Below are 14,711 nucleotides of genomic sequence, written 5' to 3' on the forward strand. Positions count from 1 at the left end.
ATATCCTTCTAGTCTTTTATCCATAAGGCACAAACTTAGATATTTGTTTTAAATAAAGTTGAGATCCCATTACATCTAAGATTTGTATCCTAACTTGCATCATGAGTGTTTTTGTATGTCATGTATTCTTTTAGAAAATAGTATTATTTGTGTTTTTTTATTTTATTTTATTTTATTTTTTTTGTTTGTGTGTGTGTTTTAATATTTTATTTATTTATTCATAAGAGACAGAGAGAGAGGCAGATATATAGGCAGGGGGAGAAGCAGGCTCCTCTCAAGGAGCCCTATGCAGAACTCGATCCTGGAACCCTGGGATCACACCATGAGCTGAAGGCAGATGCTCAACTGCTGGGCCACCCAGTCATCCTTAGAAAATAGTTTTAATAACTACATGTTAGTTCATCATGTGTATTTATTTTATTTAATCAGTTCTCTCTTCTTAGTTATCTAGATTGTTTGAATTTTTGCTATTATAAGTTGTGTAGTAATATATGTCCTTGTACCTATATCTTAGTGTAGATCTAGGATTATTGCTTTAAAATTAATTTCCAAACACAAATGGTAGTACAAAATGGGATAAACATTTTTAAGTCTTTTGATATATATTGTTATTTTACTGTGGAAATGTTGTCCAAACTGTGCAGCCACTGGCTGTCCAAGTCAGAATGTGCATTTCCTATTCAGGTGAATAGTTTAAATATAGTCTTTGCTGGCTTGGTTTGTGATATGTGATACCACCTTGTCTTGATTTGAATTTGATTTCTAGTACTAATGAGTTTTAATAGATTTCTCATGTTTGTTGGTTGTTGCTGTTTGTTTGCTTTTACAGCTCATAAAAAAGAACATTAAAGCACTCTTGTCCAAAGTAAAATGAGGGATAAGAGCCCACACCTGCCACCTTGCTCTCCAACTACTCAATCAGGTCATCTGCTCTCCCACAGGCAGCAGAGTAAGGATTCCCCTTAGCTAGCAATTTTTCATAATAATCTCTCTGTGGTCAGAGCACTGACTGATGTTTTTCCTTAAAACAAAAAAAAAAAAAAGTAACTACTAACAACAAAAGAACTAATGAACATCTCAAAACAAAAAACAAAAAACAAAAACAAAAAACAACCCAGAAAACTATCCCAGTATTATAGTCTCTTTTTATGTCTGCACCTTTTATCTTTTTGGGGGACTTCATCTTTTTCTAGGTGGTTTACATGCTGTTTTTTATATAAAGGATGTTAACTCTGTCATTATGTTGCAAGACATGTTCAAAAAGTTTAAAAAATGTCTTATGATATACAGAAATTTTAAATCCTTATGTAATAAAAGTATCCATTTTTAATGGTTTCTTTTTCTTTCCTGCTTAGAGAAATCTCCCCCAATTTGTGATGAGCTAAATATTCACTGATATTCTCCTTCATTTTTTTTATGATATCAATCTACATTTATTTAAACTTTTCATTATTCTGAGATAATTCTTAATATATGTTATGAGGCAGTGGTCTAAATTTACATATTTCCAAAGTTAATCGATGTCCCCAAACCATTTACTTAATATATTAACTAACCCCACTGATTTAAAATGTCACTTTTATTATACTAAAAGTTATACTTTTGACTTCCTTCTTTCACTCAGATGTGTTTAGGAAGGTACTTTTGAATTTCCAACTTTTAATAAAAAAGGTTGTTACTTCCAGAGACTGTGTCCTCTGCTGTCTCTATATTTTGTCATTTCTTGACATTTCCATTATAACCCAATATGAACTTAAGTTTACTCAATGTTCAATATATTCTTTTTTTTTTTTAAGATTTGTTTATTTTAGAGAACAAGTGCATGGGCTAGAGGAGGAGCAGAGAGAGAGGGAGAGAGAAAATCTTAAGCAGACTCCCTACTGAGTACAGAGTCCGACATGGGGTTTGAGCTCATGACCCTGAGATCATGACCTGAGCCGAAATCAAGAGTCCATTGCTTAAGTGACTGAGCCAACCAGGCCCTTCAATGTTCAATATATTACAATAAAGATATATACTATACCTACGTGATTTAAAAATATACAACTATTCAGTATTCAGTCCTACTTTTTTGTTTAACTGATCTATGGTAATAATTCTAATTCTTCCTTATTAAAAATGATTAAGTCTAATAAAATTTAAAATACTGCTTGGTAAGATTTTTATTTGGGGATAATATCCCAGGTTCTTTCTAGTGGAATGTATCTTATTAGCACTTGGCTAGTGTTAATGATACCCACTAATCAAATTGTCATGAAATGTATGCAGTTCTTGCCTCACTGTGACTTCTCAGGGGGCAGAGTTCATGCCTTCCTTGACCTTATCCTGGCACATGATTTGTAGACAGTAAACACCTTTACAATGCTGTTGAATTTTACCCAAGTTAAACTCAGTGCAAACCTACAGGAGGAAATTCCTAGAGACAGTAAATCCCAGAAATAGTAAAGAAAATCACTGTGTTCTCAATGTCAGACTTAGGGTCATTGAGTGGAAGGTGACAGGCCTTCAGATATGGTTCAGATCACTGTTTCTCTCTCCCAAAACACAAAACACACAGTTTGTCTACTCCTATAAGGTTGTCCTATGAAGAACTCAGTCTTGAAATCTTGAATTCTTGAATTCAACTCAGCAGATTGAATTTGGTAGGCCTGGGGTAGGGAATTTCTGTTCCTAGAGAAATAGATGTCCATCAAATCAACTGTAGTAATATTGAAATAGCCTTCTTCCCAGGAAGGAGATAGTACATTAATCCAGAAGTAGAGCTCAGAGCCCTCTCATCTCCAGGCTGTAAAGATCACTGCTGATGTCCTCATCTGGCTAAGCCCTCATGGGACTTGAAGGACACACATTTACTCCTCTGTGATAAATTTTTTTAAGATTTTATTTATTTATTCATGAAAGACCCAGAGAGGGGCAGAGACCTAGGCAGAGGGAGAAGCAGGCTCCCCCACAGGGATCCCGATGGGAATTTGATCCCAGGACCCCAGGATCATGAGCTGAAGGCAGGTGCTCAACTACTGAGCCACCCAGGCATCCCCTCTGCGACAAATTAAAGTGTAGAATGCTTTACCCACATTAGTAACCCCAGTATCCAGCTTCAGCCTTTTCTTTCTAGATAAGCAGCTATTCTTCTCTGAAATCTTCCCATGATGATCTCAGCATGTGTGGGTCATATGGGCTTCTCCCAGAACCACTGACTAGCCCCACTTTTCCCAGTCTGGGGAAGTCTTTCTTCCCCCACTCCTTTGACTTATCCCTTATTTAGAAACTTTCTTCTCTCCTCTCTCCTGTGTACTGAACATCTAGCATTATTACTTCAAGAGTTTAGGTTTTACAAGGATAATTAGAAAGATCATCTGGGACAACTTCCCTTTTCAGCTGCCACATAAGCCTTAGCATCCCAGAAGGCAAGAGCAAGAAAAGGCTTGGCCAGTGTGAGGGGTGTATATCTGTCTGTGTTTATGTACATTATGCCTGGGGTAGGAAGGGAGAATGGGAAACACAAATGAGTATTTTAATGAATTATCTCATTAAATGTGCTAGATTCTCTTGATTCTCTCTAGAGACAATCTGAGGTAGTTTTTTCAGGACCTAAGAGGGTGACAAAGTGAGCTTACTCTGACATCCCAGAGAGTTTGCTCCCAGGGCAGAACAAGAGAAGCCTGGCTAAGACTGTGGAAGTTTGAGGGATCTATTGAGCTTTTCTTGGGCTGCTGACCGGATTCAGATTCAGACTCTCTTTTCTCTATTGAGAAGTCCCTGATTTCTTCTCTCCAAACCCTCCTGTCTTCATTCCTTGCCTGGGTAAGTGTGACCCTTTCTTATTCTTATTCTTCTCATTCTTTATTTTTCCCTCCCTTTATCCTAGGAATGCCAGAAGAAACAAAATGGTGTCCCATGTGTGAATCCAGTGTGTAGACATATTTGTTTGGCTTGCCCTACGGGGAAGTGTGTACAGTTTGTGTTTAGTTTAAATTAGTGACCAGTATTTAAATATTGGGAAATTTCATGTAAGAATCCAGATTCCCAACTTCTCTTATAATTTGGAAGATCTGGCCAAATTAGGTCCGTTATGTGGCAAAAATGAGTTGGAGTCCTTGAAAACATTATGCTAAGGGAAAGAAACCAGTCACACAAGACCACATATTATATGGTTCCATTTCTATGAAATGTCCAGAATAGGCAAATCTATAGACACAGAAAGTGGATTCGTGGTTGTCCAGGGCTAGGGGGAGTTGGAGGAAAATGAGGAGTGATTTTAAAGGGTACAGGGTTTCCTTGGCAGATGAAAATGTTCTAAAAGTTAATGGTGGTAATGGTTGCATAAATCTGTGATTATACTAAAAAATCACTGGCTTGTATCATTTGAATGCACAGTGTGTGAATTATAGCTCAATACAGGTATTAATAAATGAATTGGAGCTAAATAGTGTATATCTTCTTTAGATTGGGTACATGAATTCTCATTTATCCCCGTCCTCTTCTGTATGTATTCCCTACAGTGGGGTCCAACTGGCTTCTCTTACTTATGCTCTGTCACTGGCTTCTGTTGGCATTTGACTTTTGGCCTCATTTAGCTCAACATTCATGAGCATTTTCCTTTTCTAGTATCTTTCTCAGGATTTCCCTTTTCTTGTCCTTTTCCTCATGAACTTTACCTTTAGCTGACTATCTCAGAGCACATCCTCTGTGGAATTTAATACCATAGAATAAAGAAAGGTATTTCCTTATCTGTAACATCACTGTCATATTAAACCCTATCAAACCAGACTTGGAAAAACATACAGTCTGAATTCTGGATTTCTTATACAAGTACTGTGCACTATGCCAACAGAAGAATAACAGGAAATGGTTTATAATCCCAAGTCATCTAAGTATTCTCCCCTGAACAGCCCCGCAGGGTGACCATGCGGGAGAAGCTGCAAGGCTGGAGATGGAGCTGGAAGAGCTGGCATTTTTAAACAGCTTGTTGACGGACTGGCTTGTGAGAAAACCAACATTACATTGAAACTCTTAGGGATACTTTAAATTGGTGGATTATATGGTTGCTTGATTAGGTTTGGGTTATGTAAACAGTGGAGTGTTTAGATTTAGGCTTGGCTGTTGGAGTCCAGGCAGCTGTTTGTACTTAAGTCCAGCAAGAAGTCTTGTTAATCAAAGAAGTGACTGAATTTCTTTCTAGCTCCCACCCCCGCCCGCTGCTTTTTTTGTACCTGTGTTGTTTTTCCTCCTGTCCAAACCCTTTGGGCTCAGGACTGTCAGGAGGCGAGTCAGAGCATTTTGAATTCTCCTCTGAGGACCAGGAACTTATTTTTTTGATTACATGGATGTGCCCCACAGATTTCCCTCACTGTGAGGTAATCACTTCATTTATCCAAGTTCTACAAAGCCTTTATTATTCCGGTTAGTTCATATTTTTGAAGCTAAGTCATCAGTTTGATGCATTTGTTGTAAAATGTGGTTTAACAGCTTGTTAGCACATTTATTTTTTTTTAATGGAACCCAAAGATATTTCATGCTTGAGCAGCAGTGGATTTAAGAGCCGATGAAAAGCTGCGCAAGCTGTGTACATTCATCACAAAACAATGGCACGAGAAAGTTGCAGAGCAGTGCACGGGGCTGGCACCAGCGGTGATGCAGGCTTTCTTCATGAGCTTGGGTTGCTTTTCTTCTGACCACGTCTTATAAATAACCAGTGCTGCATGATGCTTGTTGGTTTCAGGTCGTCTGGGATGCGCTGGATCATTTGAGCAGTCTGAGTTCATGTGGTTTTTCTACCCTCTGCGATGATTCTATTTTATTTTGTCCACAGAGCAAAGGGGAAACTGGGACTGTTGTTCTCTGCCTTCCTCATGTGGCTTTGTAAAGTTGTCTCAGATCTAACGGGTTGGAACTGAGCACTGTTGTAGAGCCTGGAGAGTGTCAGAGAGCCTTTGAAAAGTAAAAGGGGGAAAGCCACAGGCTCTTTCCACAGCCTCATCACAAATACAAACTAGGTCATTTTCCTGGGAGGCAGCAAAAGTGAACATTCTGTGTTTGACCAAAGCCAACCTCTTGGTTGAGAATTTTTGATAGTTTGGGGATGAAGTAGAGGCACACGGTCTCCTTTGACTAAATCCAGAGTTATCTTGGTATGTATGGGGCTAGGTGTTTGTTGGATTATATGATCTGCAGCCCTCGGGGAGAAACCTCATAAGAGTAGAACTGATGAACGTGGACTCTTTGATTTAGCTACAACATATTAGCTTGTCTGTTCCCCTTTTGCATTTCTATGCTATCAAGTGCATAAACTGAGCAACAGGGATTTTTTTTTTTTTTGGAAACAGTGACATTTTTTTCCCTGTTAGTTCAGAGCTCATATTTCCTTTATTTTCAAGCAATTAGAGAGTAAAGAAACGTATTAAGAGAAAGGAGACAAGTTTCTTAGAGATTGAAGCACTTTTATGGAGGAAGAAGAGGAAACCATATGAGAAAAATTACCAACTATTTTGCCTCGTGATCACCTAGCAATGGATGACATTCATATTTCCAGTCTACCCATACCTCTGATGTTTCTTTGAGGCTGAGAATATGAAATGGAACTCCTATGTGAGTTGATCTTAATTTCTGAAGGAAGGAAGGAAGGAAGGAAGGAAGGAAGGAAGGAAGGAAAGAAAGAAAGAAAGAAAGAAAGAAAGAAAGAAAGAAAGAGAAAGAAAGAAAGAAAGAAAAAGAAAAGAAAAGAAAGATTGTCATTAACGGCGATGGTAGTAATGTACAGAATGATGACAAATGCTCATCCTGTAAGAGCTCTTTTATACAAACTACTCCAAATGTCTGATTTTGTAGACAAATAAAATGGAACATGGAAACTTGTCTTCTCTCACTTTCCTTCTGATCTCATCGGATATCCCTTAATTCTGGTTATTTCATATACATGGAATCATACAATATGTGACCTTTTGTGTCTGGATTTTTTTTACTTAGCCTAATGTTTTCAGGGTTATCCATGTTGTAGCTTGTATCTAAACATCATTCCCTTTTATGGCTGAATAATAATTCTGTTGTATGAATATTACATTTTATTTAACCAGTCATCAATCCAGTGATATAGACACTTGGGTTTTTCTACCTTTTGGTTATTGTGAATAGCACTGCTATTAATATTCATATAAAAATATTTGTTTGAACATCTGTTTTCAACTCTTTTGAAGTAGAATTGCGGAGTCATACAGCAATTCTATGTTTAACTTATTGAGGAACCACCAGACTGTTTTCTCAGTGGGTATACTACCTTATATCCCACTAGCTAGTGTGTGAGGGTTTCAGTTTCCCCACACCCTCATCAACACTTGTTATAATCTGCTTTATTCTAGCCCTCCTAATGTGTGTGAAGTGGCATCTCATTGAGTGTGATTTGCATTTCCCTTGTGACCAGTAACATTAAACGTCTTTTCATGAGCTTATTGGCCATTTGTATCTTCTTTGGAGAAATGTCTACTCAAGTCCTTTGCCCATTTTTAAATTAGGTTCTTTGACTTTAAAAAAAAAAAAATACTGTGGCGTTCTAAGAGTCCTTTTATTCTCTGGGTATTAGACCTTTACCAGACATATTGTTTTAAAATATTTTCTCTCATTATGTGAGTCTTCTTTTTGATGCACAAAGTTTTTAATTCTGATGGACAAAGTTTTTAATTCTGATAAGGTCCAATTTCTTTTTCCTTTCTTTCTTTTATCTTTTTTCTTTCTTTCCTTTTTTTTTTTTTTTTTTTTTGCCTGTACTTTTGGTGTCCTATTTAAGAAACCATTGCCAAATCCAAAGTCTGGAAGATTGACCTGGCTTTCTTCTAACAGTTTTGTCCTTTTTAACTCTTATATTTAGGTATGTGATCCATTTTGAGTTAATTTTTACATAGAGTGTGAGGGTAAAGATTTCGATTCTTTGCATTCTTTTACATTTGGATATCGAGTTGTCCCAGAATTATTTGTTGAAGAGAATATTCTTTTCTTCATTGAATAGCTGTGTACCTTTGTAGAAAATTAATTGTCCATAGATGTATAGGTTTGTTTCTGCAAATTTTTTTCAATTTCATTGATCATTATCTATCCTTATGCCAGTACCTAGAAGTTCAATTATAAATTCCTCTTTATCTTAAGTTACTTAAAAACTATTTTTAAATTTTCAAATTGAAGTGTTTTATGAGTAATATCTGTATTGTTAAACTATATTTTTCTTTCACTGATTCAAAGAATGTGGATGTTCATATGATCATTTTATTTTCCTTGAAGTTCAGTAACTGTACTACATATGACTGGTGTTGCTTTTATCAGTTTTTCTTGAATCATGACAAGTCTCTTTTAAACAGAAGATTCACATATACTTTATTTCAGGCAACTTTTCTTCTATTTCTGTTCATTTTTTTTGTTTGATTTTTATTCCTATTCTCTTCTGCAGAGAATTCAGTTATGTATATGTGATAGACCCTCTATTATTTTTTAATCTTTCTTTTCATTCTGTATGATTTAATCAAGCTGTCCTATGTGCCCATAGTTTGTTTTTTTTAATTATGAATTTTTGGGATTTTTTTTTTTAAATTGCCTCAACTGTGGCTTTCAACATTGTAATGTATCTATATATATATATATTTTTTGGAAACATATTTATGGTAACTATTTTGAAGTCCTTGTCTGTTAAGTCAGACATCTGGCCCCTTTTGCATGCAGTTTCTATTGCCTGCTTTTTTTCCTCCCTGTGTATGCGGCACATAAAAAGAAAAAATTACTTGTTTCTTTGAATGTTTCAGATTTTTTTTGGTTAAAAACTTGCATTTTCAATAATATATTTTAGCAACTCAGGATATTGGTCCCTGCTCTAGGGTCTGTTGTTTGCTTGTTTATTTGTTTAGTGACTTGTCTGGACTGTGGTAGTGAAGTCTGTTCCCCTCACTCTCAGTGTGAAGCTTCTGGTGTTACTCCACAGAGGGCACACCCACCTGATAGCTCCTCTAGTTGGAGGGATTGCTGTTTTGTTTTCAACATTGCCCTGGTCATAGATGGCACTACAGCCTTCTCCAATTAGTTTTGGACCCCTTTTGGGGGGTAGTTTTATGCCAGTCTTCGAGGTTTGTTCTGGCCAAAGGAGGGTTCTTCTTAGCTATCTCATTCCCTGGTTCTCTCGGGTAATCTAGCTGACCTGTAGTTTAGGTTTTTGCTCTTATGGAGCTCTCAGCCTCCTCCTAATTGTTTACTACCAAAATCTCCACTGTTTTGAAGAGTGTTTGGAGAGGCTTGAGCTTCCCTTATGCTTTGTCTCAAATAACTTTTTTTTTATTCTTTTTTTTTAAATTTTTATTTATTTATGATAGTCACATGAGAGAGAGAGAGAGAGGCAGAGACACAGGCAGAGGGAGAAGCAGGCTCCATGCACCGGGAGCCCGACGTGGGATTCGATCCCGGGTCTCCAGGATCGCGCCCTGGGCCAAAGGCAGGCGCCAAACTGCTGTGCCACCCAGGGATCCCTGTCTCAAATAACTTACGTTAGATTTTTTGAGTAGAGCTTAGAACCTCTCTATTCTTAATGGCCAACATCTCTCCTGGGCACTCCCCTGAAGTGCCTCATCCATCTGGGGACAGAGTCTTTTTTTCTTAGGATGGCATTCCTGATTCATCAGCAGGATACTAGGTAGAAGCAGGAGCAGCTGGTCTCTTCAGCTTCTCCTGGTCTAGAACTTTCATGCTGTGAGGGAACTGGAATGAAGTTGATCAGGGCCATAGTATTCTCAGGCACCTGCTATGTCTAGTATTGAGCTTCTGTCCTATAATTTGGTAGCTAGGGGGAGATGAGGAGCCCCTGACTCTTTGGCTGAACTCGCAATTTAGGCTCTGCAGTGTGAAACTGGGAGGGAATGAGAAATACTGATGGGCTAGTCCTAGTGGCAAGATATTATAGACCTTGACTGTGAGCTGGAGTGGAGTTTCTTGTCACATTGAACTGGAGGTGGGTAGGGAAGTAGCAGGTGATGGCTCACATGCCACAAATTCTCACTGTTCTTACCAAGACTTAGGTTTTCTTAAATAAATGTCTTGGATAATGTTCTCCATTTGCTGTATGCCCTTAGGATAATTTCCAAAAATTATTTATTTTTTTTAAGTATCAGCTCCATTTTCTTTTCTCTTTATTTCTTCTTTATAAAAAATCTTTAAAAAAAATTTCATTTCCTCCTATTATTTGAAGACCTGTATCTATATTTTGTGTCCTTCTTAATTTTTTGAAATTACATATATAATCTGCTTGAGTGTGGGGATTTGTCTGATTCCTTAAATAGTTTCTGTTAGGCTGTGTGTTTCATTTGTACTTATATTCCTTTTTACTTTTTGCTTTTGAGTTTCTTTTCATAAGTTCATAGCTAGTTCTTTTCTCATTATTACTTCCCTTTGAGACAGTGAGGCTATTTTCAAATGTGTTTTGAGAATGGGCAGGAAGGCTGAAACAGTGTTAAATTTCTGTTTGGATTTGTTTCTTCAGTATCTCCTCACTGAATCTTGTAAAAAATTCTTTGATGGAGAACACATCCCTTTCAATCTCTGTGTGGCTTAAAGCAATGTCCATCTAGTTATACTCTGTTGCTGTGACCTGGGGATGACTTTCTCATCTCTTCCTCGGCAGTGCCTCATTTCCAGAAGGTCCCTCCAGGTTCCTAGGACAGGCCATACACAATTAGAAATGGCATGTCTATTTCATCTTCAGCTTCACCTCTCCTGCTGTTCTTTGGTTTCAGGTTGGGTCTCTTGAGGGACATTATCTGCCTTTTCCCATGCTCAGTCCACAGACTTCAATTTCGTTACTAACAAAGAATCACGAGACAGGCCTTCCAATACTGTGCCTTATTAAGCAAGGATCCTGTTTCTTGATCAGTGTCTGAGGGGTTCTGGGTCCCCTTCACCAGACTTCTCCTTAAGACCCAAATATCACTGTCCCCTCTGCCAAAGTTCTCCTTAAGAAGCAAATATATCACCTTTGTAGTTTTCATTTTTGGTAGTATCCTTTTTCTTATTACACTAAAGATGAAATTGGTTTTTATTTTTTAAATTTTTTATTCATTTTTTTATTTTCTTAAAGATTTTATTTATTTATTTTTATTTATTTGAAAGAGAGAGAGAGAGAGAGAGAGAATGAACTGGGGGAGATGCAGAGGGAGGAGAAAGGGAGAGTGACAAGTAGACTCCCTCTGGAACCCAACATGGTGTCCCATCCCAGGACCCCAAGGTCATGACTTGAGCTGAAGTCAGGTGCTACCCAGGCACCTTGATGATCTTTCTGACATCTTGTTAGCAGTTTTAAAATTTCTCCTTTCTTGGTATTTCTGCCTTCATTTTTGTGTGTAATCTCTAACAGGATTGATACAATATTTTGTTTGATGTTTTGGATTTATATATCTGTTTCTTTTGTCTTAGATACTACTCTTAAATCGCTTAACACTTTTCCTAATGTCTTAGTGTCAATCAGTATTAATTGCTCCTCTAAAGAGATCAAGCTCCTGATAGTCTTCTCTTATTAGTTCCCCGTCCTACCCCCAAGATCTTACCGTGCCTTCCATATTTTGTTGCACTCATCTTGTAGTTAGGATCTAGATCTGCAATGGAGCAGAATTCACAGACAGCTGTTCTGAGATTGGATTCTGCTACAAAAAATATGGTTCTTTAATTAATGCTCTACTCCACCTGCACCAGGCTAAATACTCCTATTTTATTCGATTTTTGCATTAAAAACTGGAAGACTTCAAAGAAGGTTGTGTTCATGAAATTTGAGTACTCAGATGCTTCTGGGTACTAAAGAGCAAGGAATTAAATCTCTGTGCATTCAAGGAATATTGATAGAAACCTTTGAGACATGCTGCATTATATCTGGCTGCTTTTTCACAAAAGTTCACCTTATTGGTGGTACATGTTGAATAATTGAATAAAAAATAAGTGAATTGCATAGGACATTTACATCACTAGAAATAAAGTGCTGACTTTCTATATTTCTCTGAGCTATAGGGTATAGCTTTAGGTCAATCGCACTTTTGGTTGGATGTTGATATATGGACCTTGAGGTTGTTTTTCTTAATATTGGGTAAAATTGATGACCATTTGCTATTTTAACTACTGGGCTTGAAGTAAGGCAGGTAAATGAGATGACAGTTGGATATAAATGTATATAATTTTCCATTGAAGACTGACTCTGAAAAGGAAAGTTTCCCTGTGGCAGGAAGGGTTACTGGAGGAGGTGACAGCATGGAAATAGCCCTGAAATCACAATCGGGTGATTTGCATTTGGGTCTTAATTCTGTTATTTTCTAGTCTTTAGGCCTTGGATAAATTCTTTTATCATGTTAACTTTTAATCTGTAAACTGATGAGAATACCTATTTCACAGAATTATTTTAAGGATTATTTGAAAACCACTGAGTTAGAGACTGTCATTGAATGGTAATTGATCCAAACCTACTAGAAAAGTTATATATATATATATATATATATATATATATATATATGCCTATATATAGGCATAAATAATATATGCATATATAGGCATATATATATAGGCATATATAATTTCAAAAACTATAACACAGGAAGGTATATTTGTATAATTAAATTTTGTGGCATATAATGATAGATAGACTACTAGCTGAAATGATCATTTCCCTTTCCTCTTTACTAATAGAAACCTTGAATTATTGAGGGTGGTAATGTACCCAGCTAAACTCCTATGTTTTACAAGCCTCCCTTCAGATACAGGTGATAAATAAAACACAAATGGTTACTAGGGATGGGACTGCTGAAAAACAGTTGAGTGAATGACACAGTTGACACTGGGTGAAACAGATAATACATGAAATAGATGAGCACTTGAAGAGAAAATGGAAAGATGTCCTCGAAGATCTAAGAAAAGCTGTTGCTTTGCATAGAGGCTGCTGTAACTAAACTATAATTCCATTATATGTGTGGAATATGTGGAGGCCAAGAAAAATCAAGGCCATTCCACCTCCAGTTCAGCGTTAGCACAAGTTCAGCCATCCCAGGCCCCTGTGAATAAGAGCTGAAATTTACCTCACTTCAGTTGCAGGAAGAAAACAGTTTACAGTTTAACGTCCTAGAAAGCCCCATATTAGAATGAGAACAGAGCCCAAGCCAAGGGCAGGAAGCCCCTATTAGAATAAGAACAGAGCTCAATGCCCTTGAAAGCCCCATATCAAAATGTAAACAGAACTTGAGAAATTCCTCCACCCCTTCTGAAAATCCCCTACCTAGACCAGCCTATAAAAAACCCAGCTGTAACCCACTTCGGGGTCCAAGTCCCTGCTCCGCTGTGTCGGGTACACTTGGGCCCAAGCTCGAGCTTGTAAATAAACCCTCGCGTGTTTGCATCAGCGTCGGCTCCTTGGTGGTTTCTTGGATTCCAATCTTGGGCACAACAGAATATAATTCAGGTGTGACAGCAAATACATTTTCACATATTCAAGATCTCAGAACTTGCATAATGATTAGGTCACTTGAAGGAGAATATTTTTCTTTTTAAAGGTTTTATTTATTTATTTATTTATTTATTTTTAATTTATGATAGTCACACACACAGAGAGAAAGAGAGAGAGGCAGAGACACAGGCAGAGGGAGAAGCAGGCCCCATGCACCGGGAGCCCGACGTGGGATTCGATCCCGGGTCTCCAGGATCACGCCCTGGGCCAAAGGCAGGCGCCAAACCGCTGCGCCACCCAGGGAGCCCCTATTTATTTATTTTTTAACATGATCTCTACCCCCAACATGGGGCTCAAACTCACAACCTTGAAATCAAGAGTCGCATGCCCCACTGACTAAGCCAGCCAGGTGCCCCAAGGAGAATAGGAGAATATTCTTAACATCAAGATCAAATGTATATTATTTCCTTTAATTAATGAAAATCCCCCACTTAAAGTTTTTTTTCTTAGTATTGTGATAATTATTTTGTTGAGTGTTTTGTTTTTCTTAAAGTTTCTAAATTCCTTTATTTTTTCAGAACATGTTTTTGTAGGTCTAAATTAATGCAAGCTTTTGATTATACAGGATATCCGAATATTACAGGGTTTCTGTCTTTCTCATTTAGTCTCTCCTCCCTCCCTTATCTCCTTTTTCATTTCCTCTTTTTTTCAACTTTTAAATTTTTTAATTTTTAAATTTTCTACTATGGCTTCTCATATTTCATCATGTTGCCTCCCCTCTCTCCTCTCCAGGATTGCCCCAGAGTTTCTTGGATCCCATATTCTCTTTTCTGGGTTTTCTGGCTCCTACCCAATTTCCCAGAAAAGATCCCTGGAAGCTATTTTCTTTCTTATATGTTTTTTATGCATTAAAATGTCTTTGTTCTGCTCTCACACTCAACTGATAACAAGATTGACTGTTAAATTCCCCCGTTCAAAAGTCATTTAGCCTTGGGGCTTGAAGGCACTGCCCCAGTGTTTTTTATTATTCAGGATGTTTATTTACATTGTGTGTGATGGGGTGTTTTTACCTACAGGATTCTTTTAGAATCTTTTTTTTTTTTTCATTGATGTGCTGAAATTTCTTGAAGATATATCCAAATGAGGGCTTTTTTTGGGGTGTAGGGTTGGCTCATTTATTTTCCTGGGGGCTCATTGGCATTTCTCATTCTAATTTTTCTTCAATCCAAGGGAATTTCCATTGCTTATTTGAAAATTTCCTTTTACCTCTTTC

Source organism: Nyctereutes procyonoides, unplaced genomic scaffold (genome assembly GCF_905146905.1).
Source record: "Nyctereutes procyonoides isolate TBG_1078 unplaced genomic scaffold, NYPRO_anot_genome, whole genome shotgun sequence".
Taxonomy (NCBI): domain Eukaryota; kingdom Metazoa; phylum Chordata; class Mammalia; order Carnivora; family Canidae; genus Nyctereutes; species Nyctereutes procyonoides.